The following is a 25364-nucleotide window of genomic DNA, read 5'->3' as shown; positions in this document are numbered from 1 at the left end:
TTTTGCTTCTTCTGAGGCTATTTTTGGGAGAAAGGTTTTGCAAGCCGTGGTGCCTTCCATTTAGGTGACCTGATTTGCTCCCTCCCTTCATCCGTGTCCTAAAGCTTTGGTATTGGTTCCCACAAGTAAGGATGACGCCGTGGACCGGACACACCTATGTTGGAGAAAACAGAATTTATGTTTACCTGATAAATTACTTTCTCCAACGGTGTGTCCGGTCCACGGCCCGCCCTGGTTTTTTAATCAGGTCTGATAATTTATTTTCTTTATCTACAGTCACCACGGTATCATATGGTTTCTCCTATGCAAATATTCCTCCTTAACGTCGGTCGAATGACTGGGGTAGGCGGAGCCTAGGAGGGATCATGTGACCAGCTTTGCTGGGCTCTTTGCCATTTCCTGTTGGGGAAGAGAATATCCCACAAGTAAGGATGATGCCGTGGACCGGACACACCGTTGGAGAAAGTAATTTATCAGGTAAACATAAATTCTGTTTTTGTGAAATTTGGAGGGGTATTATTCCAATTGACATTTTATTTTATCATTGTTTATAGAAATCAGCTGTCTATGTTTATTGTATTTAGCATGTGTTCTAATCTGTTGTATGTCATGTCATTAAAACCTCAATAAAAAAATAAATAATAAAAAAAAAAAATACAAAGTTGCCTGTAAAATAAATATGAACCCTAAAATAGCTACAATGTAACTATTAGTTATATTGTAGCTATCTTTGGGTTTATTTTATAGGTAAGTGTTTAGTTTTAAATAGGAATAATTTAGTTAATTGTAGTTATTTTCTTTAGATTTATTTAAATTATATTTAAGTTTGGGTGGTTACGGTTAGACTTAGACTTAGATTTAGGGTTTAATACATTTAATATAGTTGCAGCGACGTTGGAGGCGGCAGATTAGGGGTTAATAAATGTAGGTATGTGTGGGCGATGTTAGGGACGGCAGATTAGGGGTTAATAATATTTAACTAGTGTTTGCGATACGGGAGTGCGGTGGTTTAGGGGTTAATATATTTTTATAGTGGCGGCGATATCCGTTTCGGCAGATTAGGGGTTAAAAATTTTATTTTAGTGTTTGCGATGTGGGGGCTCGGTTTAGGGGTTAATAGGTAGTTTATGGGTGTTAGTGTACTTTTTAGCACTTTAGTTAACCCCTTAAGGACCAGCGACGTACCCTGTATGTCACTGGCCTTTTTTTGGGACTTCATTGTTTTATAGCGCAGTCTTGCTACCAGCATTGAGACTGCTCTATTCCACAAAGCCTGCTGGTGGGAGGGCATTAATAGTGTGTTCTTGCTAGACTTGTGCTATTATGTCCTGAAAAAACCCTTAACGACCAGTGACATACAGGGTACATTGTGGTCATTAAGGGGTTAAGAGCTTTATGCTACGGCGTTAGCCCATAAAACTCAACTACTGACTTTTAAATGCGGTACCAGACTTGACAGGATAGGCTGTACTGCTCACTTTTTGGAAGACTCGTAATACCGGAGTTATGCAAGTCCCATTGAAAAAATAGGATACACAATTGACGTAAGTGGATTGGTGGTATTTTCGAGTCTGGCCAAAAAAGTGAGCGGTGAGCCTGTCATTTCAAGACTCAGGACCTCTCAACGCTGCTTTTTAAGGCTAACGCAATTCTAAAGAAAGGCTTCTTCATAATTTGGATGTAGAGAGAATCTTAAAGTTTTATCTTCTGGCTACATTTGATTTTAAGCAATCCTCTAGTTTGTTCATTCATTTCTCGGGTCCATGTAAGGGTCAGAGGGGAACTGACCTTGTCTTCTTGGTTAAAAGTTTGAATCCCCAGAAGCGTATTACTGCTCACTCTACCTCAGTTTCCACTTCCTGGGCATTAAAAAATGAGTATTCCTTAGACATATTTGCAAGGCAGTAACATGGTCATCCCTACATACCTTTACACAATTCTACCACTTTGATGTGTTTCCTTCTTCGATGCAGCTTTTGGTAGGAAAGTTCTGCAGGCAGCAGTGTACCTGCCTTTTAAAAAAGTTATTGTGCCGTCATTACAGCTTTGATATTAGTTCCCAGAAATAATGGATTTGTGAACTCTCACCACTTTATGAAACAAAACAACATTTATGCTTATCTGATGAGAGTCCATGAGGCCCGCCCTATTTAATTGTGTGGCAATTCTAGTTTTGCACCTCATTTCCCTACTCTGTCCTTTCCTACCTTTCTACTTCTCCTTATTCTTCAAGACTAGCTTATCAGTGAGTTGGGGGAGATAGCATACTATTTGTTGGAATCTTTGTTTCCTCCTATTGGCCAGGAGTTGTATTCCAGAAGTACTCACCACCTGGAAAAAAATAATTTATCCTGTATGCATACATTTTGTTTTTAAAACTGATACCATATAATTCTCCAGACACATACATGCTCCTGAGCCATCCTACCTGTTTTTTAACAAAGGAAACTGAGATAACAAAGTAAATTTGACAATATAAATATATTGGAAATATTCTTATTTTTTACATTTTATCTGAATCATAAAAGAAAACTGTTGGGTTTAATGCTTCAGACTAGACCATTATATTTATGTATGGATTGTGCACTGATGCTTCTGTTCTAGCAGAGTTCAAGGCTCATTCTACTTGAGCTGTATCTTTTTTTATGGACAGCAGAAGTAGATTCAAAGTCACAACAACTTTTATGTCATGTTTTAGTCTATTTTTCTTTCTCCCACCCTTTTAAGTTTACTGATTTTTTTATAGCTTCTTCATTGGTGAATGAAGGCTAGAGTTAGCCAAGGCAATCAAAAGTAAAATACAAAATAGAGATGTTTCTATAATGTTGTCTCATAAATCTTGACTTCTCCACATTGATTAGACACCTCTGGATTATGATATATCTTAAATAGAAATTATTGTAGGATAGGTTTTTTCTTAAAAAATAATTGTATTAAAAAAAAAAAAAAAAAATGATTTTTATCCACACTAACAGACTCACTCCTGGTTGGTGGGACACTTTTCTCTTGTAAGGTGTATCCAGTCCACGGATCATCCATTACTTGTGGGATATTCCCATTCCCAACAGGAAGTTGCAAGAGGATCACCCACAGCAGAGCTGTTATATAGCTCCTCCCCTAACTGCCATATCCAGTCATTCTCTTGCAACTCTCAACAAGCATGGAGGTAGTAAGAGAGAGTGGTGAAATATAGTTAGTTTTTTTTCTTCAATCAAAAGTTTGTTATTTTTAAATGGTACCGGAGTTGTACTATTTTATCCCAGGCAGTAAATAGAAGAAGAATCTGCCTGCGTTTTCTATGATCTTAGCAGGTTGTAACTAAGATCCATTGCTGTTCTCACATATGTCTGAGGAGAGAGGTAACTTCAGCGGGAGAATGGCATGCAGGTTATCCTGCTATGAGGTATGTGCAGTTACAATTTTTTCTAGAGATGTAAATGCTAGAAAATGCTGCTGATACCGGATTAATGTAAGGTAAGCCTGAATACAGTGATTTAATAGCGACTGGTATCATGCTTACTCTCAGAGGTTATACTCTTATAAAATTGCAATATAAAACGTTTTCTGGCATTAAGCGTTTTTATATATGTTTTGGTGATAAAACTTTATTGGGGCCTAGTTTTTCCACATGGCTGGCTTAAATTTTGCCTAGAAACAGTTTCCTGAGGCTTTCCACTGTTGTAGCATGAGTGGGAGGGGCCTAATTTAGCGCTTTTTTTGCGCAGTTAAAATTACAGACTGAGACATCCAGCTTCCCTCAGGAGTCCCCTGAATGCTATAGGACATCTCTAAAGGGCTCAAAGGCTTTCCAAAGTCGTTTATTGGGGAAGGTAGGGCCACAGCAGAGCTGTGGCAGTTTGTTGTGACTGTTACAAAACGTCTATCGTTTTTTTGATCCGTTTTTTGAACTAAGGGGTTAATCATCCATTTGCAAGTGGGTGCAATGCTCTGTTAGCTTATTATATACACTGTAAAAATTTCGTTTGATTTACTGCCTTTTTTCACTGTTTTTCAAATTCTAACAAAATTTGTTTCTCTTAAAGGCACAGTAACGTTTTTTATATTTGCTTGTTAACTTGATTTAAAGTGTTTTCCAAGCTTGCTGGTCTCATTGCTAGTCTGTACAAACATGTCTGACATAGAGGAAACTCCTTGTTCATTATGTTTAAAAGCCATGGTGGAACCCCCTCTTAGAATGTGTACCAAATGTACTGATTTCACTTTAAGCAATAAAGATCATATTCTGTCTTTAAAAAATTTATCACCAGAGGAATCTGATGAGGGGGAAGTTATGCTGACTAACTCTCCCCACGTGTCAGATCCTTTGACTCCCGCTCAAGGGACTCACGCTCAAATGGCGCCAAGTACATCTAGGGCGCCCATAGCGTTTACTTTACAAGACATGGCGGTAGTCATGGATAATACACTGTCAGCGGTATTAGCCAGACTACCTGAATTTAGAGGAAAGCGAGATAGCTCTGGGGTTAGACGAAATACAGAGCATACTGACGCTTTAAGAACCATGTCTGATACTGCCTCACAATATGCAGAAGCTGAGGAAGGAGAGCTTCAGTCTGTGGGTGATGTTTCTGACTCAGGGAAGATGATGCAACCTGATTCTGATATTTCTACATTTAAATTTTAGCTTGAACACCTCTGCGTGTTGCTCAGGGAGGTTTTAGCTGCTCTGAATGACTGTGATACAATTGCAGTGCCAGAGAAATTGTGTAGACTGGATAAATACTATGCAGTGCCGGTGTGTACTGATGTTTTTCCAATACCTAAAAGGTTTACAGAAATTATTAATAAGGAATGGGATAGACCAGGTGTGCCGTTCTCTCCCCCTCCTATTTTTAGAAAAATGTTTGCAATAGACGCCACCACACGGGACTTATGGCAGACAGTCCCTAAGGTGGAGGGAGCAGTACTACTATCCCTGTCGAGGACAGTTGTGCTTTTTTAGATCCAATGGATAAAAAATTAGAGGGTTACCTTAAGAAAATGTTTATTCAACAAGGTTGTATCATACAGCCCCTTGCATGCATTGCTCCTGTCCCTGCTGCTGCGGCGTTCTGGTTTGAGTCTCTGGAAGAGGCTTTACAGGTAGCGACTCCATTGGATGACATACTTGACAAGCTTAGAGCACTTAAGCTAGCCAATTCTTTTGTTTCTGATGCCATTGTTCATTTGACTAAACTAACGGCTAAGAATTCTGGTTTCTTCTGTTAAGTGTGATCAGTCCACGGGTCATCATTACTTCTGGGATATTACTCCTCCCCAACAGGAAGTGCAAGAGGATTCACCCAGCAGAGCTGCATATAGCTCCTCCCCTCTACGTCACTCCCAGTCATTCTCTTGCACCCAACGACTAGATAGGATGTGTGAGAGGACTATGGTGATTATACTTAGTTTTATATCTTCAATCAAAAGTTTGTTATTTTAAAATAGCACCGGAGTGTGTTATTATCTCTCTGGCAGAGTTTGAAGAAGAATCTACCAGAGTTTTTGTTATGATTTTAGCCGGAGTAGTTAAGATCATATTGCTGTTTCTCGGCCATCTGAGGAGAGGTAAACTTCAGATCAGGGGACAGCGGGCAGATGAATCTGCATAGAGGTATGTAGCAGTTTTTATTTTCTGACAATGGAATTGATGAGAAAATCCTGCCATACCGATATAATGTCATGTATGTATACTTTACACTTCAGTATTCTGGGGAATGGTACTTCACTAGAATTACACTGTATGAAATACATAAAGCTGTTTAATAACTAGAGATTATGTTTAACGTTTTTGCTGGAATGTAAAATCGTTTTCATTTGCTGAGGTACTGAGTGAATAAATGTTTGGGCACTATTTTTCCACTTGGCAGTTGCTTAATCTGTTTTCTGACAGTTTCTGTTCTCCCTCACTGCTGTGTGTGAGGGGGAGGGGCCGTTTTTTGGCGCTTTTACTACGCATCAAATATTTCAGTCAGCAACTCATTGTATTCCCTGCATGATCCGGTTCATCTCTACAGAGCTCAGGGGTCTTCAAAACTTATTTTGAGGGAGGTAATTTCTCTCAGCAGAGCTGTGAGAATTATAGTTTGACTGAGATAAAAAACGTTTATTCTGTAATTTGTTTCCTGCTTTCAGAATTTGTTATCTTTGCTAATGGGATTAAACCTTTGCTAAAGTTGTGTTGTTTACAAGGATTGAGGCTATAACTGTTTCAATTTATTAATTTTCAACTGTCATAAATCTTCTGTGCTTCTTAAAGGCACAGTACGTTTTAATATTATTCTAATTGTATTGTATTTCCAAGTTGCAAGTTTATTTGCTAGTGTGTTAAACATGTCTGATTCAGAGGATGATACCTGTGTCATTTGTTGCAATGCCAAAGTGGAGCCCAATAGAAATTTATGTACTAACTGTATTGATGCTACTTTAAATAAAAGTCAATCTGTACAAATTGAACAAATTTCACCAAACAACAAGGGGAGAGTTATGCCGACTAACTCGCCTCACGTGTCAGTACCTACATCTCCCGCTCAGAGGGAGGTGCGTGATAATGTAGCGCCGAGTACATCTGGGCGGCCATTACAAATCACATTACAGGATATGGCTACTGTTATGACTGAGGTTTTGGCTAAATTACCAGAACTAAGAGGTAAGCGTGATCACTCTGGGGTGAGAACAGAGTGCGCTGATAATATTAGGGCCATGTCAGACACTGCGTCACAGGTGGCAGAACATGAGGACGGAGAACTTCATTCTGTGGGTGACGGTTCTGATCCAAACAGACTGGATTCAGATATTTCAAATTTTAAATTTAAACTGGAAAACCTCCGTGTATTACTAGGGGAGGTGTTAGCGGCTCTGAATGATTGTAACACAGTTGCAATACCAGAGAAAATGTGTAGGTTGGATAAATATTTTGCGGTACCGACGAGTACTGAGGTTTTTCCTATACCTAAGAGACTTACTGAAATTGTTACTAAGGAGTGGGATAGACCCGGTGTGCCGTTCTCACCCCCTCCGATATTTAGAAAAATGTTTCCAATAGACGCCACCACAAGGGACTTATGTCAAACGGTCCCTAAGGTGGAGGGAGCAGTTTCTACCTTAGCTAAGCGTACCACTATCCCGGTGGAGGATAGCTGTGCTTTTTCAGATCCAATGGATAAAAAGTTAGAGGGTTACATTAAGAAAATGTTTGTTCAACAAGGTTTTATATTGCAACCCCTTGCATGCATTGCGCCGATCACGGCTGCAGCGGCATTCTGGATTGAGTCTCTGGAAGAGAACATTGGTTCAGCTACTCTGGACGACATTACGGACAGGCTTAGAGTCCTTAAACTAGCTAATTCATTCATTTCGGAGGCCGTAGTACATCTTACTAAACTTACGGCGAAAAATTCAGGATTCGCCATTCAGGCACGCAGGGCGCTGTGGCTAAAATCCTGGTCAGCTGATGTTACCTCTAAGTCTAAATTGCTTAATATACCTTTCAAAGGGCAGACCTTATTCGGGCCCGGGTTGAAAGAGATTATCGCTGACATTACAGGAGGTAAAGGCCATGCCCTGCCTCAGGACAAAGCCAAAGCCAAGACTAGACAGTCTAATTTTCGTTCCTTTCGTAATTTCAAAGCAGGAGCAGCATCAACTTCCTCTGCACCAAAACAGGAAGGAGCTGTTGCTCGCTACAGACAAGGCTGGAAACCTAACCAGTCCTGGAACAAGGGCAAGCAGACTAGGAAACCTGCTGCTGCCCCTAAAACAGCATGAATTGAGGGCCCCCGATCCGGGATCGGATCTAGTGGGGGGCAGACTTTCTCTCTTCGCCCAGGCTTGGGCAAGAGATGTTCAGGATCCCTGGGCGCTAGAGATAATATCTCAGGGATACCTACTGGACTTCAAATACTCTCCTCCAAGAGAGAGATTTCATCTGTCAAGATTGTCAACAATCCAGACAAAGAAAGAGGCGTTTCTACGCTGCGTACAAGAGCTCTTGTTAATGGGAGTAATCCATCCAGTTCCACGATCGGAACAGGGTCAGGGGTTTTACTCAAATCTGTTTGTGGTTCCCAAAAAAGAGGGAACTTTCAGACCAATCCTGGACTTAAAGATCCTAAACAAATTCCTAAGAGTTCCATCGTTCAAGATGGAGACTATTCGGACAATTTTACCTATGATTCAAGAGGGTCAGTACATGACCACTGTAGATTTAAAAGATGCTTACCTTCACATACCGATTCACAAAGATCATTATCGGTACCTAAGGTTTGCCTTCCTAGACAGGCATTACCAGTTTGTGGCTCTTCCATTCGGATTGGCTACAGCTCCAAGAATCTTCACAAAGGTTCTGGGTGCTCTTCTGGCGGTACTAAGACCGCGGGGAATCTCGGTAGCTCCATACCTAGACGACATTCTGATACAAGCTTCAAGCTTTCAAACTGCCAAGTCTCATACAGAGTTAGTGCTGGCATTTCTAAGGTCACATGGATGGAAGGTGAACGAAAAGAAAAGTTCACTCGTTCCACTCACAAGAGTTCCCTTCCTGGGGACTCTTATAGATTCTGTAGAAATGAAGATTTACCTGACAGAGGACAGGCTAACAAGACTTCAAAGTGCTTGCCGCACCCTTCATTCCATTCAACACCCGTCAGTGGCTCAATGCATGGAGGTAATCGGCTTAATGGTAGCGGCAATGGACATAGTAACCTTTGCACGCTTACACCTCAGACCACTGCAACTGTGCATGCTAAGTCAGTGGAATGGGGATTACTCAGATTTATCCCCTTCTCTGAATCTGGATCAAGAGACCAGAAATTCTCTTCTATGGTGGCTTTCTCGGCCACATCTGTCCAGGGGGATGCCATTCAGCAGACCAGACTGGACAATTGTAACAACAGACGCCAGCCTTCTAGGTTGGGGTGCCGTCTGGAATTCTCTGAAGGCTCAGGGACAATGGAGTCAGGAGGAGAGTCTCCTGCCAATAAACATTCTGGAATTGAGAGCAGTTCTCAATGCCCTCCTGGCTTGGCCCCAGTTGACAACTCGGGGGTTCATCAGGTTTCAGTCGGACAACATCACGACTGTAGCTTACATCAACCATCAGGGAGGGACAAGAAGCTCCCTAGCTATGATGGAAGTATCAAAGATAATTCGCTGGGCAGAGTCTCACTCTTGCCACCTGTCAGCAATCCACATCCCGGGAGTGGAGAACTGGGAGGCGGATTTCTTAAGTCGTCAGACTTTTCATCCGGGGGAGTGGGAACTTCATCCGGAGGTCTTTGCCCAAATACTTCGACGTTGGGGCAAACCAGAGATAGATCTCATGGCGTCTCGACAGAACGCCAAGCTTCCTCGTTACGGGTCCAGATCCAGGGATCCAGGAGCAGTCCTGATAGATGCTCTGACAGCACCTTGGGACTTCAGGATGGCTTACGTGTTTCCACCCTTCCCGTTGCTTCCTCGATTGATTGCCAGAATCAAACAAGAGAGAGCATCAGTGATTCTAATAGCACCTGCGTGGCCACGCAGGACTTGGTATGCAGACCTGGTGGACATGTCATCCTGTCCACCTTGGTCTCTACCTCTGAAACAGGACCTTCTGATACAGGGTCCCTTCAAACATCAAAATCTAACTTCTCTGAAGCTGACTGCTTGGAAATTGAACGCTTGATTTTATCAAGACGTGGGTTTTCTGAGTCAGTTATTGATACCTTAATACAGGCTAGGAAACCTGTTACCAGAAAGATTTACCATAAGATATGGCGTAAATACCTATATTGGTGTGAATCCAAAGGTTACTCTTGGAGTAAGGTTAGGATTCCTAGGATATTGTCTTTTTTACAAGAAGGTTTAGAAAAGGGTTTATCTGCTAGTTCATTAAAGGGACAGATCTCAGCTCTGTCCATTCTGTTACACAAACGTCTGTCAGAAGTTCCTGACGTCCAGGCTTTTTGTCAGGCTTTGGCCAGGATTAAGCCTGTGTTTAAAACTGTTGCTCCACCATGGAGTTTAAACCTTGTTCTTAATGTTTTACAGGGCGTTCCGTTTGAACCCCTTCATTCCATTGATATAAAGTTGTTATCTTGGAAAGTTCTATTTTTAATGGCTATTTCCTCGGCTCGAAGAGTCTCTGAATTATCAGCCTTACATTGTGATTCTCCTTATTGGATTTTTCATTCGGATAAGGTAGTCCTGCGTACTAAACCTGGGTTCTTACCTAAGGTAGTTACTAACAGGAATATCAATCAAGAGATTGTTGTTCCTTCTTTATGCCCAAATCCTTCTTCAAAGAAGGAACGTCTACTGCACAACCTGGATGTAGTCCGTGCTCTAAAATTTTACTTATAGGCAACTAAGGAATTTCGACAAACGTCTTCTCTGTTTGTCATTTACTCTGGGCAGAGGAGAGGTCAAAAAGCTTCCGCTACCTCTCTTTCTTTTTGGCTTCGTAGCATAATTCGTTTAGCTTATGAGACTGCTGGACAGCAGCCTCCTGAAAGAATTACAGCTCATTCTACTAGAGCTGTGGCTTCCACTTGGGCCTTCAAGAATGAGGCCTCTGTTGAACAGATTTGCAAGGCTGCAACTTGGTCTTCGCTTCATACTTTTTCCAAATTTTACAAATTTGACACTTTTGCTTCATCGGAGGCTATTTTTGGGAGAAAGGTTCTTCAGGCAGTGGTTCCTTCTGTATAAAGAGCCTGCCTATCCCTCCCGTTATCCGTGTACTTTTGCTTTGGTATTGGTATCCCAGAAGTAATGATGACCCGTGGACTGATCACACTTAACAGAAGAAAACATAATTTATGCTTACCTGATAAATTCCTTTCTTCTGTAGTGTGATCAGTCCACGGCCCGCCCTGTTTTTAAGGCAGGTAAATATTTTTTAATTTATACTCCAGTCACCACTTCACCCTTGGTGTTACGGTACCAACTGTGTACCAAGGGTTAACCCCAGATGAACAATGTCCTGCATAGACAATCAGCAATTCACAACCCAGCCAGTTTCAGGTTTAAAACAGAATGACAACTTTATTTGAAGGCAGCACACAGATTTATACAGGTTTTTGACCCCCCCTCAGATGGGGGTTGAAAGAATGTTGTACATTAGATAAAAGGGAGAAGCGCCCTTGACATGATACAATAGAATTATATTACTTAAATACTTTACTTAGGCAGATAACAACTTAAACACATTTGGCTTGTCTTATCACCTAGCGTCTGTTCTCTGAGGGTGATTAAACAATGGCCTGTTTATTACTTAAATGTAATTATAGCACACAATAGCTGAGGCCAGAAAACCTGTCTTTATAAATTAGATTCTTAAAGCTAAACACAGTTAACTCTTTCAGTCCTGACAGAAGGGTCTGTCACATAGCTCCCCCCTTGTGGAACACTCCGGCAGACCCGGCTTGACCCTTTTGCGGGTCAACCTGGGGATGACCGGACTAGGAGGTGGTAGGCATGTCAGTTTGCTGGGACAATCCATCTGTATTCCCGTTATGAGAGAGAATCCCTGTCTGTATAAATAAGGGTTCAACCTCTTCAGTGCCCCGACTAGGGCTAAACAGTCCTTCAAAATATCATCGGCTTCTTTACGTGGTTTTTGTACCTGCTCTTTATAGGTATCCACAATCCCTTCATACTGACATAGGGTGCCCTTGAGTTGCTGCACCTCCCTATGAGCCAGCGTCAGCTTCTCCTCCAGTGTCACTAAGTTTGTCCTTAATGTTTCATGTTCCACTCTCAAGCTGGTGTTTTCTGCAGTCTGTCGGTGCAGCTTGTCTAGCAGAGATTCCTGTTCTAAACGTGCTTTTTCCTCTGCACTCCTCTTCTCTCCCGCTAGCACTGTTACATGATTATTTAACGTGACCATTTTATCCTCTACGTGACTCTTCTCCTTCATCAGCGCATTGTAACGTGACTCCCACATATCAATAGCGGATAGAGATTTACTGAGCTCAGCGTCCTGGGGCTTAGCAGCAGGGGGGTCAGTCTCTGCTGCACGGATCTGAGCACGGGTAGTCACAGGGTTAACATCAGCGGGACCCATGGGAGCATAGGCAGAAACAAGGGGGACCAAGGTATTTCCAAGGAGAACATCAGCTGGTAAATCCTTCATGACCCCCACATTCACAGGTCTAGCGCCCCCTCCCCAATCCAAATGCACCCTGGCAACAGGTAGGCGGAACACAGTGCCCCCTGCTACCCTCACAGCCACAGTGTCTCCTGTGTGCTGTTTCTCAGACACCAAGTTCTTTCGAAGCAAGGTCATGGTAGCACCAGTATCCCGTAGACCACTGACCTCCTTCCCATTCACTTTAACCAGTTGCTGGTTATTCCGGTGGGCAGCTTGCACAAGGTCTGCCTCATGTAGGATGCCCCAGCATTCTTGCGCCTCTACATAGCGGGCCGCAGGCTGAGGATTACGTGGGATTCCGCTAGCGGGTCTTCTCCAGGACTGTGCTTGGTTCGCTGCGTTTAGGGGACACTCTGGTCTTTTGTGCCCTAGTTGCTTACATCCAAAGCACCGAATAGGTTGTGAGTAGCCCCGCGAATTGAACCAGGCTCTCTGAGGGTAGTTCGTGGCCCGAGACCGTGTGGTATAGCGGTGTGCTGGGGGTTGGTAACTGGCAGGTGCTGGGGTGACTGGGGGTCTGTACTCCACTCTGGCAGGGGGCTTAGTGGTAGCAGTGTCCAGTTTGCGGGCATCCGTATACTCATCTGCCAAGCGAGCCGCTTCATGCAGGGTGGAGGGTTTACGGTCCCGAACCCACTCTCGAACTCCTGCGGGTAACTTGTCGAAGCAATGTTCCAACAGGAATAGCTGCAGCACCTCTTCCCCAGATACGGCTTGGCACCCCGCTATCCAGTGAGCTGCTGTGCGGTGCACCTTACATGCCCACTCAAGGTAGGAATCACCAGCCAATTTAACAGTGTCTCTGAACCGCCTCCGGTATGCCTCCGGTGTAACCGCATACCTGGAGAGCAGAGCCTCTTTTACAGTATTATAATCCCCGACTTCCTCATCTGGAATGGCCCGAAAAGCCTCACTGGCCCGGCCGGATAATTTTCCGGATAATATCGTGACCCAGTCCTCTGCGGGTACCTTGTGTAGTGCACATTGCCTCTCAAAATCTGCAAGGTACCCATCAATCTCTCCTTCTGTTTCCAGGAAGTTTTTAAAAGCTGCAAAATTTACTTTTCCCTTTTCCACTGGGGTTGCTGTGACTTGGGCTGCTGCAGCGCCGCTTTGGCGAAGTAGGTTGGCCTCCACAGCTGCTATGACCCGGTCGATAATTTCGGCAGATGGGTTGGGGCCATAATATGCCAGTCTTATTTTAACCGCCCGATCAAAGCTTGCTTCTTCAGGGGTTCTGTCTGATATGCTGGGCCCATTGGTTCCTTCTGTCCCTGGTACTCTTTCCATCTTAGTCAGTATTGTAATAATCCCCCTCTTCCTGAGGTTACTGGCATGTGTAGTTGCTCTTCTGGGCGATAAGGTTCATCCCGTCGCTTGCCACCAATGTTACGGTACCAACTGTGTACCAAGGGTTAACCCCAGATGAACAATGTCCTGCATAGACAATCAGCAATTCACAACCCAGCCAGTTTCAGGTTTAAAACAGAATGACAACTTTATTTGAAGGCAGCACACAGATTTATACAGGTTTTTGACCCCCCCTCAGATGGGGGTTGAAAGAATGTTGTACATTAGATAAAAGGGAGAAGCGCCCTTGACATGATACAATAGAATTATATTACTTAAATACTTTACTTAGGCAGATAACAACTTAAACACATTTGGCTTGTCTTATCACCTAGCGTCTGTTCTCTGAGGGTGATTAAACAATGGCCTGTTTATTACTTAAATGTAATTATAGCACACAATAGCTGAGGCCAGAAAACCTGTCTTTATAAATTAGATTCTTAAAGCTAAACACAGTTAACTCTTTCAGTCCTGACAGAAGGGTCTGTCACACTTGGCTTTTCCTTTCTCGTTGGTCCTTGGTCGAATGACTGGGAGTGACGTAGAGGGGAGGAGCTATATGCAGCTCTGCTGGGTGAATCCTCTTGCACTTCCTGTTGGGGAGGAGTAATATCCCAGAAGTAATGATGACCCGTGGACTGATCACACTACAGAAGAAAGGAATTTATCAGGTAAGCATAAATTATGTTTTTGCTATCCAGGCGCGCAGAGCGCTATGGCTTAAATCATGGTCAGCTGACGTTACTTCAAAGTCTAAGCTGCTTAACATTCCCTTCAAGGGGCAGACCCTATTCGGGCCTGGTTTGAAGGAGATTATTGCTGATATCACTGGAGGAAAAGGTCATGCCCTTCCTCAGGACAGGTCCAAATCAAGGGCCAAACAGTCTAATTTTCGTGCCTTTCGAAACTTCAAGGCAGGTGCGGCATCAACTTGGTCTAATGCAAAACAAGAGGGAACTTTTGCTCAGTCCAAGACGGTCTGGAGACCTAACCAGACCTGGAACAAAGGTAAGCAGGCCAAAAAGCTTGCTGCTGCCTCTAAGACAGCATGAAGGAACGGCCCCCTATCTGGTAACGGATCTAGTAGGGGGTAGACTTTCACTCTTCGCCCAGGCGTGGGCAAGAGATGTCCAGGATCCCTGGGCGTTGGAAATTATATCTCAGGGATATCTTCTGGACTTCAAAGCTTCCCCCCCCAAAAGGGAGATTTCACCTTTCACAATTATCTGCAAACCAGATAAAGAGAGAGGCATTCTTACATTGTGTACAAGACCTCCTAGTTATGGGAGTGATCCATCCAGTTCCAAAGGAGGAACAGGGACAGGGATTGTACTCAAATCTGTTTGTGGTTCCCAAAAAAGAGGGAACCTTCAGAGCAATTTTGGATCTAAAGATCTTAAACAAATTCCTCAGAGTTCCATCATTCAAGATGGAAACTATTCGTACCATCCTACCTATGATCCAGGAGGGTCAATATATGACTACAGTGGATTTAAAGGATGCTTATCTTCACATTCCGATACACAAAGATCATCATCGGTTTCTCAGGTTTGCCTTTCTAGACAGGCATTACCAGTTTGTAGCTCTTCCCTTTGGATTAGCTACAGCCCCAAGAATTTTTACGAAGGTTCTGGGGTCGCTTCTGGAGGTCCTAAGGCCGCGGGGCATAGCATTGGCCCCTTATTTAGACAACATCCTGATACAGGCGTCAAACTTCCAAATTGCGAAGTCTCATATGGACATAGTACTGGCATTTCTGAGGTCGCATGGGTGGAAAGTGAACGAGGAAAAGAGTTCTATATCCCCACTCACAAGAGTTTCCTTCCTAAGGACTCTGATAGATTCTGTGGAAATGAAAATTTACTTGACGGAGTCCAGGTTATCAAAGCTTCTAAATTCCTTCCGTGTTCTTCATTCCATTCCGCGCCCTTCGGTGGCTCAGTGCATGGAAGTAATCGGCTTAATGGTAGCGGCAATGGACATAGTGCCGTTTGCACGCCATCTCAGACCGCTGCAACTATGCATGCTCAGTCAGTGGAATGGGGATTACACAGATTTGTCCCCTCTACTAAGCAGGAGAGAGCATCAGTGATTTTGATAGTGCCTGCATGGCCACGCAGGACCTGTGTTAGGAGACTCCTCTAGGACCAGGACCCTCTTGTTCTCCTCTGCTTCAGGACTCTGGTATCTACCCTGCAAAGTGTTTTCAAGTACTTGGAGAGCCATTCAGAGAACACACAAGAATATGTTTGTTGAACAGCTCTAATTTTATTGTTCAGGATAGCGAGCTTATATACCTTTCAGAATACATTGAAATCTGTAGTCATTAGCTCATTTCTACGATGAGGAAAAACATCTGGCATCCTGTAAGTTGTACATCACATTTGTCAGATATCCTTGAAGATATTAAGTAAATTTATGACTGACAGGAAAAAAGGAGTAATGTAGGATCTCAAAATATTTCAATCTGATGTATAGCTACCTTTGACCTAACTAAAATTCCTTACATCAGCAGTGTTTTCTCACACATAGCCCAATGGTTCAAAAGTACATATAAAATGTGTGTATAAAGGTCACTATGTGTCTAGCTACAATTGAATATTAAAGGGATACAGAAAAGATACATTAAGATACATTACAATTAAACATAACATATAAAAATGATACAATGTATATATATGCTCCCTAGATATTATAATATTCTTACAATAAGAGTTACAGCATATAGGTTTAACAAGTGACGTATTCATAATTACATCATTTCACATGGTATTTCTATAAGAACAAAGAAACTCATAGAAAATATAATTGGAATAAAAGGAGTGTTAGGGAGTCATTTCTACAGGAATACACAGTAACTGGGCCTCCTAGCCCAGCACAAATCACAGCCGTTTGACATCTTGTAGAGATAACAATGCACATCTTCAGGGTCATTCTCAGGGCTATTATATCTATGCAAGTCTCCCTAACATCAGCATATCTCTTACTACATAATAAACCACTATAATAAAAGTCTAATCATTACAAAATGGATGCTAATCATCACAAGATGGCTGCAGGGAACAAGATGGCTGCCGTCAGGTTCATATTACCCCTAACATACCATCCTTTTATTCTAACAGAATAACATAAAAATAGACTGACATAGAAAAGTAGTAAAACCTTATATTATGATATACTTTTATAGGCTAATTGTCACTGCATATCGGTACAGTCCCTCCAATACCTTCCATCTATCTTCCAGCCTTCCCAAAACTACCGGTCCACCGGCACAGAGACCCAACCAGCCCCCCATCTACCCCCAAACAACGCTGCATCGTCTATCTCTCCACCTGCATTGCTAGCACCCCCAATATGTCCAACAGTTCCTTTTAAAGCATGACATAGCAACAGCACAACTGTCTCTAGGTGGCCTCTGATCACTTTAAGAACAGTCTTTGTCCATTTGAGAGCGCTGCACCTTGACACTTTGCTATAATACAGTTCTCCAACAGTTCATTTGCAGTAGGGGTGCTTATCCACGGTTCTTCCGCAGGGAGATACTGGAAATCTGATGGTTTGTTCATGGGGTAGACAAGGCAACCAGTGGATACCCATGGCAAGCAAACACTCGAGTCACAGGGAGTCTAGGAAGCAAACAGAAACAGTACAGGATGAGTACACACCGCAATACAATCACAATTATGTCCAAATAAAACGTCACTTTCATCCTATGTCATTTAAAATCAAACAAAACATTGTTGATATACAATACAAACTAAATACATTGACATTTCTCAGAGAATAATTTACAACTTCTCTATACACTTTTAAATGATACTTCATGAATACTATGCAAGTGAAAAGATACCATACTAATTAATAAAAGGGAAAAATACATTTACTTTCATAAACTATAATTATGCTATTCCCTAAAACAAACATTTCTCTGTATATTTACTATAAACTTCTAGCTTAGACGTGTCCTCCTTATGTTCTAAAGGGTGAAGGGTCTAAGATATTATGATATATTGCAGCATTTTTCTGAAACATATTTTTATACTCAGTGGGCCATTCAATAGGGTACAATACTGCACAGTTCACAGTTACCTTCATCTAAAAATTACTATGTTAAGCACATAAACTACAATGTGCACTAATACCAATGAAGCATATGACCTCTTATACCTAATATGTTCAATAAAAATAAAACAACTACAAGAGAATACAAAACAAGCAGTATAAGGAATCAAGTTAAAACAATACTCCCCTAATTTAATTGGTTGACCCTGTAACAGCATAACAGGACCTCCATATCGAGCGATAAGGCACAGTCCAGAGAAGGATAGTCTTTATGTCCTGAAGACACACATCAGAGGAGACAGTCATGGATTACCCAGAGTCCAGTTCTGGGGCTGGTACCAGCATGCAAAGCAAAGAATGGATCCAAAGATAGTTCAGTAACTTTTTTACTGCAGTATGGTGGTTAAAACAAGCTTGACAAAAGGTCTTTCATTTTCTTTTTTTTTCTTTCTTTAAAGGTTTACTTGCTTTCAATCTTTAATCTTTTGAAGAGTGCACTTATGGAATTATATCTGTACAGATTTTACCTAAATATGGAAAAAACTCAAAAATAATTCCGTTAGTGTTGTTGAATTTCTGGATACAGCTGCATGATCTCATCCTGCAAATACAAATATAGTGTTAAGAACCAAATATAGAAAAATATAGGGCACAGCTGGTGGTTAGGCAATAACATTGTAAGAGAAGATTCAAAACGTTTTAGGTTCACCTTCTTACCTAAAAACAATCACCCCTATCACATAAAGATACTCATCAATACTCATCAATACTTCCCCCTTGTTTGCGTGAAACATCCCATGTGGCATGCAAACACAACATAACAAAAAACAAAAAGACAAATTATCCACTCCGCTCATGCATGCAGAATACAATTCTCAATAGCAAGCAAAATCAAATACACCTCCACATGCAATATTCCATTCATACAGCACCTTACCACACGCATTCACGAAAAATAAAAACACAACATTCTCTTAGAAAACACTTAAACCAATTGTCCATTTTACAAAACAAAACATGAACAGCCGACACAAACTTTTAACAACCAAAATTAACCTGAAATTCAAAACCAATTCTGCCATTCCCAAACAACCATCTATACCGTGGTTCTGCAAATTCTACCATGTACAATTCTATGATATCATACTAATAATGCAATCACCTCAGAAGATCAATAAACTCCAGTTGCATATTTACAAATAAAATCCCTAACCATAAATTTACAAAAGAACACACAAACACCTAAGTATCCAATTTTGGGAATAATTAGATGATAATGATACAGCCACTGTTCTATATAGCTCCTGCTCGCATGCACCATGCAAATCCACTGTTAAAGGGACATTTTAGTATAAATTAAACTTTCATTATTCAGATAGGACTTTTAATTTTAATCAACTTTCCAATTTACTTTTATCATCAAATTTTTTTCTTGGTGTTCTTAGTTTAAACTAAACATAGGTAGGCTCATATGCTAATCTCTAAGCCTTTGAGGGCTGCCTCTTATCACAGGCTTTTTTTAAATCTCTTTCCAACACAGAGAGACAAAATACACGTGGGCCATATAGATAACACTGTGTTCAGGCACAGGGGGTCATTTAAGATTCAGCACAAAACAATGCTAAATTTAAGACAACAGACCATAAACAGTTACAGTCATGTGACCAGGGAGCTGGAAGAATGCCCCTAGACACAAGGCAGCAAAAAGCATACCAATACAACTGTGTTGGCCATGCAACACTGTGGAATGGGCAATAAAGGGATTATTTCCCCTTTAAATTATTCCCAATGAGTCATTGGCCTTACTTATAATAAACATGTATACTGACATTCATTAAATAGCCTAAGCAAGCATAACCAGCATAAAAACACACAGTGGGATGCAGGCTAGTTAAAGGGACATTTTACTCAAATTAAAAATTATCTTTAATTGAAACTGCTGACACAGTTAAATATACTAGTGTTGGGCTTACAGTAAACCTCATTGTCTTCTCTGTAAATATTTCCTTAAAATCTCAGATTTTATATCCCTTTAAATATTTTCACTCCTCTGTTTGTCTTCATTTTTTTTTTTTTTTAGTCTCACAGATCGTAACACTAAGATTGTAGACAACTTATCAATTAGTTTGCATTACAGAGAGAATTCAGTTACACTGCAAAAGAAATATCTACTAACTAAATGGCAGATTTAAAAAGAATACAAAGAAAGGTCCCAAAAAATATATATTTTGCAAACTACTAATACAGTGTTATTGCTGCTAATAAAATGACAATTTTCTAGTGCTCTGTCTACACACTGAGTTCTGATTTTACAGACAAACAATTCAACCCATTACAATTTACTTTATATATACACAAACTTGCAAATGCAAATTCTCCTACATTTGAAACTATTCAGCTTATATCACAAGTCATTACAAATACATTAATATAAAACAATTTTACAGTACACTGTCCCTTTAAGGACTAACCATTCATTACGTAAATTACATATGTATATTCTAACCATAATTTAGGCTGCTTGTATGATTTACCACACAAATTTCACCTCTGTATTTGTAGCATGCCCTGCAGATTAATTTACTTGCAACAAAAACGGACGCACTTTTAAATAAACTTTCAATTACAGCTTATAACTATATGTCATTGGGTGCACCAACTCTGTGCACAGACCTTACAAATACAACATACGTCAACCTATTAATCATTCCAAAAACAGTTTCATTTTTACCAGAGCGTGACAAAAAAAAATCACACACCATCGCACTTTCAAAGCCACTCTCAAAGCCGTTACTTGCCACACAATTATCATTTAAAACTAAAACTGCACATGAATACCACATACTGTACTTAAAACATGCTGGTGACTTTAAAATACAGGTATATAAAATAACATTACAACATATTTTCTTGTACAGCTATACAGACAAGCTCATTTCATCTCGCATACCAGAGATTCACTCCCCCTCTCTTTGTGTTTTTTTTTTTTTTTGTTTTTTTTCAGGAAAACATATATTTATTAATTTTCCTCCAATTTTAAAATGTATTTGTATATATCTGAGTCTGAAAAGATTGGCCATTTCCTCACAAATTCAGATAAATACATTTCAAATAATTAAATCTGTTACACTTAAATCTCCCTTTCATTACTGCACACACATACAACGGAACAGTTTTTTTTAGATTTCTCTTCACTGACTCTACACAGCTGCTCACTGACAGATCTTTTTATGATCCCCCCTCCCTCTCTAGAGTGGGTGCTTTTCTGCCTGAAATAAACTTCTTCTTTAACAACACAAAAAGAGCAGCAGTAATAAAATGCACAGTCACTTAATATATATTTTAAGCACAAAACAGCACAGTAAGTATATAGCAAAAAAAAGCAAACTTTAAAAGCAATAAGAAAATGCAAAGGCAATACAGCAATTTGAAGTGTGCAAGCAGAAAAACAAATGCAATACAGCAAGTTCAGTTTATAGCAAGCATTAAAAGGGACAGATTGTGCATAGATAAAGATAGCAAAACAATTTCCAGGCTGATACCAGAGTTTATGGATAAGATGCAATAAATTTTACGAATTGTACCCCTTTATTTTACAACATATATACCGCATACAACACTATATACCACATTAAATCCTTATATTCCAACAGAGACTCGAACTCCGTTTTAACCTTAAAAATACTATATTTTAACCAATAAAAACATATGTCTCTAGAGGACTCTAACCTCATCATATGTCACTGGAGGCCTCTAACCTCATCATATGTCACTGGAGGCCTCTAACCTCCGAAACCAATAAATATGTATCATTCAAAGGACTCTAACCTCAGATACCATATCTAATAAATAAAAACAATTAACATGTATCATTCAGAGGACTCTAACCTCAGATACCATGTAATCATGTATCTCTTGGAGGCCTCTAACCTCAGATACTACTTTATAACCAAAAACAATTTTTACCAAAAAAATTTCCATAAAAAAAAACACCTTAAAAACACCTTAAATATACATATATACACAACATACACAGATATGCATAACATACATACACATTCCCCACTATATTTTTTGTTTTTTAAATAACCTGAGTGTCTGGTCCTATAGGGTTCTAGCTTGACAATGGGTAAGCAAAAAACAGTGCAAAACAAGTGTTTTACTCACCCCTTGACAAGCTATCACTTCTAGACACCATTTGTTAGGAGACTCCTCTAGGACCAGGACCCTCTTGTTCTCCTCTGCTTCAGGACTCTGGTATCTACCCTGCAAAGTGTTTTCAAGTACTTGGAGAGCCATTCAGAGAACACACAAGAATATGTTTGTTGAACAGCTCTAATTTTATTGTTCAGGATAGCGAGCTTATATACCTTTCAGAATACATTGAAATCTGTAGTCATTAGCTCATTTCTACGATGAGGAAAAACATCTGGCATCCTGTAAGTTGTACATCACATTTGTCAGATATCCTTGAAGATATTAAGTAAATTTATGACTGACAGGAAAAAAGGAGTAATGTAGGATCTCAAAATATTTCAATCTGATGTATAGCTACCTTTGACCTAACTAAAATTCCTTACATCAGCAGTGTTTTCTCACACATAGCCCAATGGTTCAAAAGTACATATAAAATGTGTGTATAAAGGTCACTATGTGTCTAGCTACAATTGAATATTAAAGGGATACAGAAAAGATACATTAAGATACATTACAATTAAACATAACATATAAAAATGATACAATGTATATATATGCTCCCTAGATATTATAATATTCTTACAATAAGAGTTACAGCATATAGGTTTAACAAGTGACGTATTCATAATTACATCATTTCACATGGTATTTCTATAAGAACAAAGAAACTCATAGAAAATATAATTGGAATAAAAGGAGTGTTAGGGAGTCATTTCTACAGGAATACACAGTAACTGGGCCTCCTAGCCCAGCACAAATCACAGCCGTTTGACATCTTGTAGAGATAACAATGCACATCTTCAGGGTCATTCTCAGGGCTATTATATCTATGCAAGTCTCCCTAACATCAGCATATCTCTTACTACATAATAAACCACTATAATAAAAGTCTAATCATTACAAAATGGATGCTAATCATCACAAGATGGCTGCAGGGAACAAGATGGCTGCCGTCAGGTTCATATTACCCCTAACAACCTGGTATGCAGATCTAGTGGACATGTCATCTTTTCCACCTTGGACTCTGCCGTTAAGACAAGACCTTCTACTACAACGTCCTTTCAATCATCCAAATCTAATTTCTCTGAAACTGACTGCCTGGAGATTGAACACTTGATTTTATCAAAGCGTGGCTTCTCCGAGTCAGTCATTGATACCTTAATACAGGCACGAAAGCCTGTCACCAGGAAAATTTACAATAAGATATGGCGTAAATATCTTTATTGGTGTGAATCCAAGGGTTACTCATGGAGTAAGGTCAGGATTCCCAGGATATTATCCTTTCTCCAAGAAGGTTTGGAAAAAGGATTGTCAGCTAGTTCCTTAAAGGGACAGATTTCTGCACAGTCTATTCTTTTGCACATGCGTCTGGCAGATGTTCCAGACGTTCAGGCATTTTGTCAGGCTTTAGTTAGAATCAAGCCTGTGTTTAAACCTGTTGCTCCGCCATGGAGCTTAAATCTGGTTCTTAAGGTTCTTCAAGGAGTTCCGTTTGAACCTCTTCATTCCATAGATATCAAACTTTTATCTTGGAAAGTTATTTTTTTGGTAGCTATTTCCTCGGCTCGTAGATTCTCTGAGTTATCTGCTTTACAATGTGATTCTCCTTATCTGATCTTCCATACGGATAAGGTAGTCCTGCGTACCAAACCTGGGTTTTTACCTAAGGTGGTATCTAACAAGAATATCAATCAAGGAACATCTATTACACAATTTGGACGTGGTTCGTGCTTTAAAGTTTTACTTACAAGCTACTAAAGATTTTCGTCAAACATCAGCTTTGTTTGTTGTCTACTCTGGACAGAGGAGAGGTCAAAAGGCTTCGGCAACCTCTCTTTCTTTTTGGCTAAGAAGCATAATCCGCTTAGCCTATGAGACTGCTGGCCAGCAGCCTCCTGAAAGGATTACAGCTCATTCTACTAGAGCTGTGGCTTCCACTTGGGCCTTTAAAAATGAGGTTTCTGTTGAACAGATTTGCAAGGCAGCGACTTGGTCTTCGCTTCATACTTTTTCAAAATTCTACAAATTTGATACTTTTGCTTCTTCGGAGGCTATTTTTGGGAGAAAGGTTTTACAGGCAGTGGTACCTTCCATTTGAGTACCTGCCTTGTCCCTCCATTCATCCGTGTACTTTAGCTTTGGTATTGGTATCCCACAAGTAATGGATGATCCGTGGACTGGATACACCTTACAAGAGAAAACATAATTTATGCTTACCTGATAAATTTATTTCTCTTGTGGTGTATCCAGTCCACGGCCCGCCCTGTCATTTTAAGGCAGGTAATTTTTAAATTTAAACTACAGTCACCACTGCACCCTATGGTTTCTCCTTTCTCTGCTTGTTTTCGGTCGAATGACTGGATATGGCAGTTAGGGGAGGAGCTATGTAACAGCTCTGCTGTGGGTGTCCTCTTGCAACTTCCTGTTGGGAATGAGAATATCCCACAAGTATTGGTTGATCCGTGAACTGGATACACCGCAAGAGAAATAAATTTATCAGGTAAGCATAAATTATGTTTTTTATTGCTTTCCATTCCTCTGTAAACTAAACATGGCTTTGCTGTTTGCATACATCTCGTATAGCTTAATTTTCTTCATCATTGCAAGTCATTCTCCTCTTATAATATATGCTTCACCTCCTGTTGGTCTAGATTACGAGTGGAGCGCAAATTAACGCTCACATTTGAGTGTTAATTGTGTTAGAATTAATGTTTTCTTTCTATTTGCTGAGTCAACAACTTCATTCATCACCTATGGGAAATACTTCGCCTGGCCACCAGGAGGAGGCAAAGACACCTCAACAAAGCATTGAATATCACTCCCACTTCCCCTACCCTCCCAATAGTTCTTTGCCTTTGCAGTGAAATTAAGATTTCTTTACCCTACTATTCTGCAGTTAGAATGGCTATGCCTCCACCAAGTCAGTACATATAGACACAAAATGTCTGATTATCTTCCTACAGTTGATTTATCTGGTTCCTGAATCAGTAAAAGATCAATCCAAATAAGGAAGTATATACAATGCAGATTTCTCAGATTTAAATTCTTTAGGTGAGATGTTGTCTGATAATCAGGAATTGTTCCTGATCTAGATATGTAAGTATTCTACCTGTATTTAGTGGTAAAGCTTATACTCTACAATGCTGTAGTTCAGGTTCAATACCCATGTCAGTTTGGACAAGTGACAGTTGATACGTTGAAGGGACATAAAACCCAACATTTTTCTATCATGATTCAGATAGAGAATGCAATTTTAAACAACATTCCAATTTACTTCTATTATCAACTTTACTTAATTCTTTAGCTATCCTTTGTTGAAGAAATAGCAATGCACATTGGTGAGCCAGTCACCTGAGGCACTTATGTGCAGCCACCAATCAGCAGCTACTGATTTTAGATTATTAAGATATGCTTTTCAACAAAGGATATCAAGCGAATGAAGCAGATTAGATAATAGAAGTAAATTGGAAAGTTGTTTATAATTGTATGCTCTATCTGAATCATGAAAGAAAAAATGTGGATTTCATATCCCTTTAAGAGGTGCCATAGTGGTGCTCTGTCAATAAAATTACATTTGCTTAGAGAGCGGAAGACCAATTTATACATCATGAGCGAGACT

At 40.3% G+C, this 25364-nt stretch overlaps 1 protein-coding gene across 1 annotated transcript in view; it reads left to right on the top strand.

Annotated features, from left to right (window-relative positions):
- The window catches only part of TNRC6C (trinucleotide repeat containing adaptor 6C), a 1532250-nt gene that overhangs the window by 438930 nt on the left and 1067956 nt on the right, over window positions 1–25364 (top strand). The gene's annotated exons all lie outside the window — the stretch shown is intronic.

The sequence above is a fragment of the Bombina bombina genome, chromosome 1, assembly GCF_027579735.1.
Source record: "Bombina bombina isolate aBomBom1 chromosome 1, aBomBom1.pri, whole genome shotgun sequence".
Classification (NCBI taxonomy): Eukaryota; Metazoa; Chordata; class Amphibia; order Anura; family Bombinatoridae; genus Bombina; species Bombina bombina.
The sequence above is the reverse complement of the archived record's forward strand: the minus strand, read 5'-3'. Positions and strand labels throughout refer to the sequence as shown.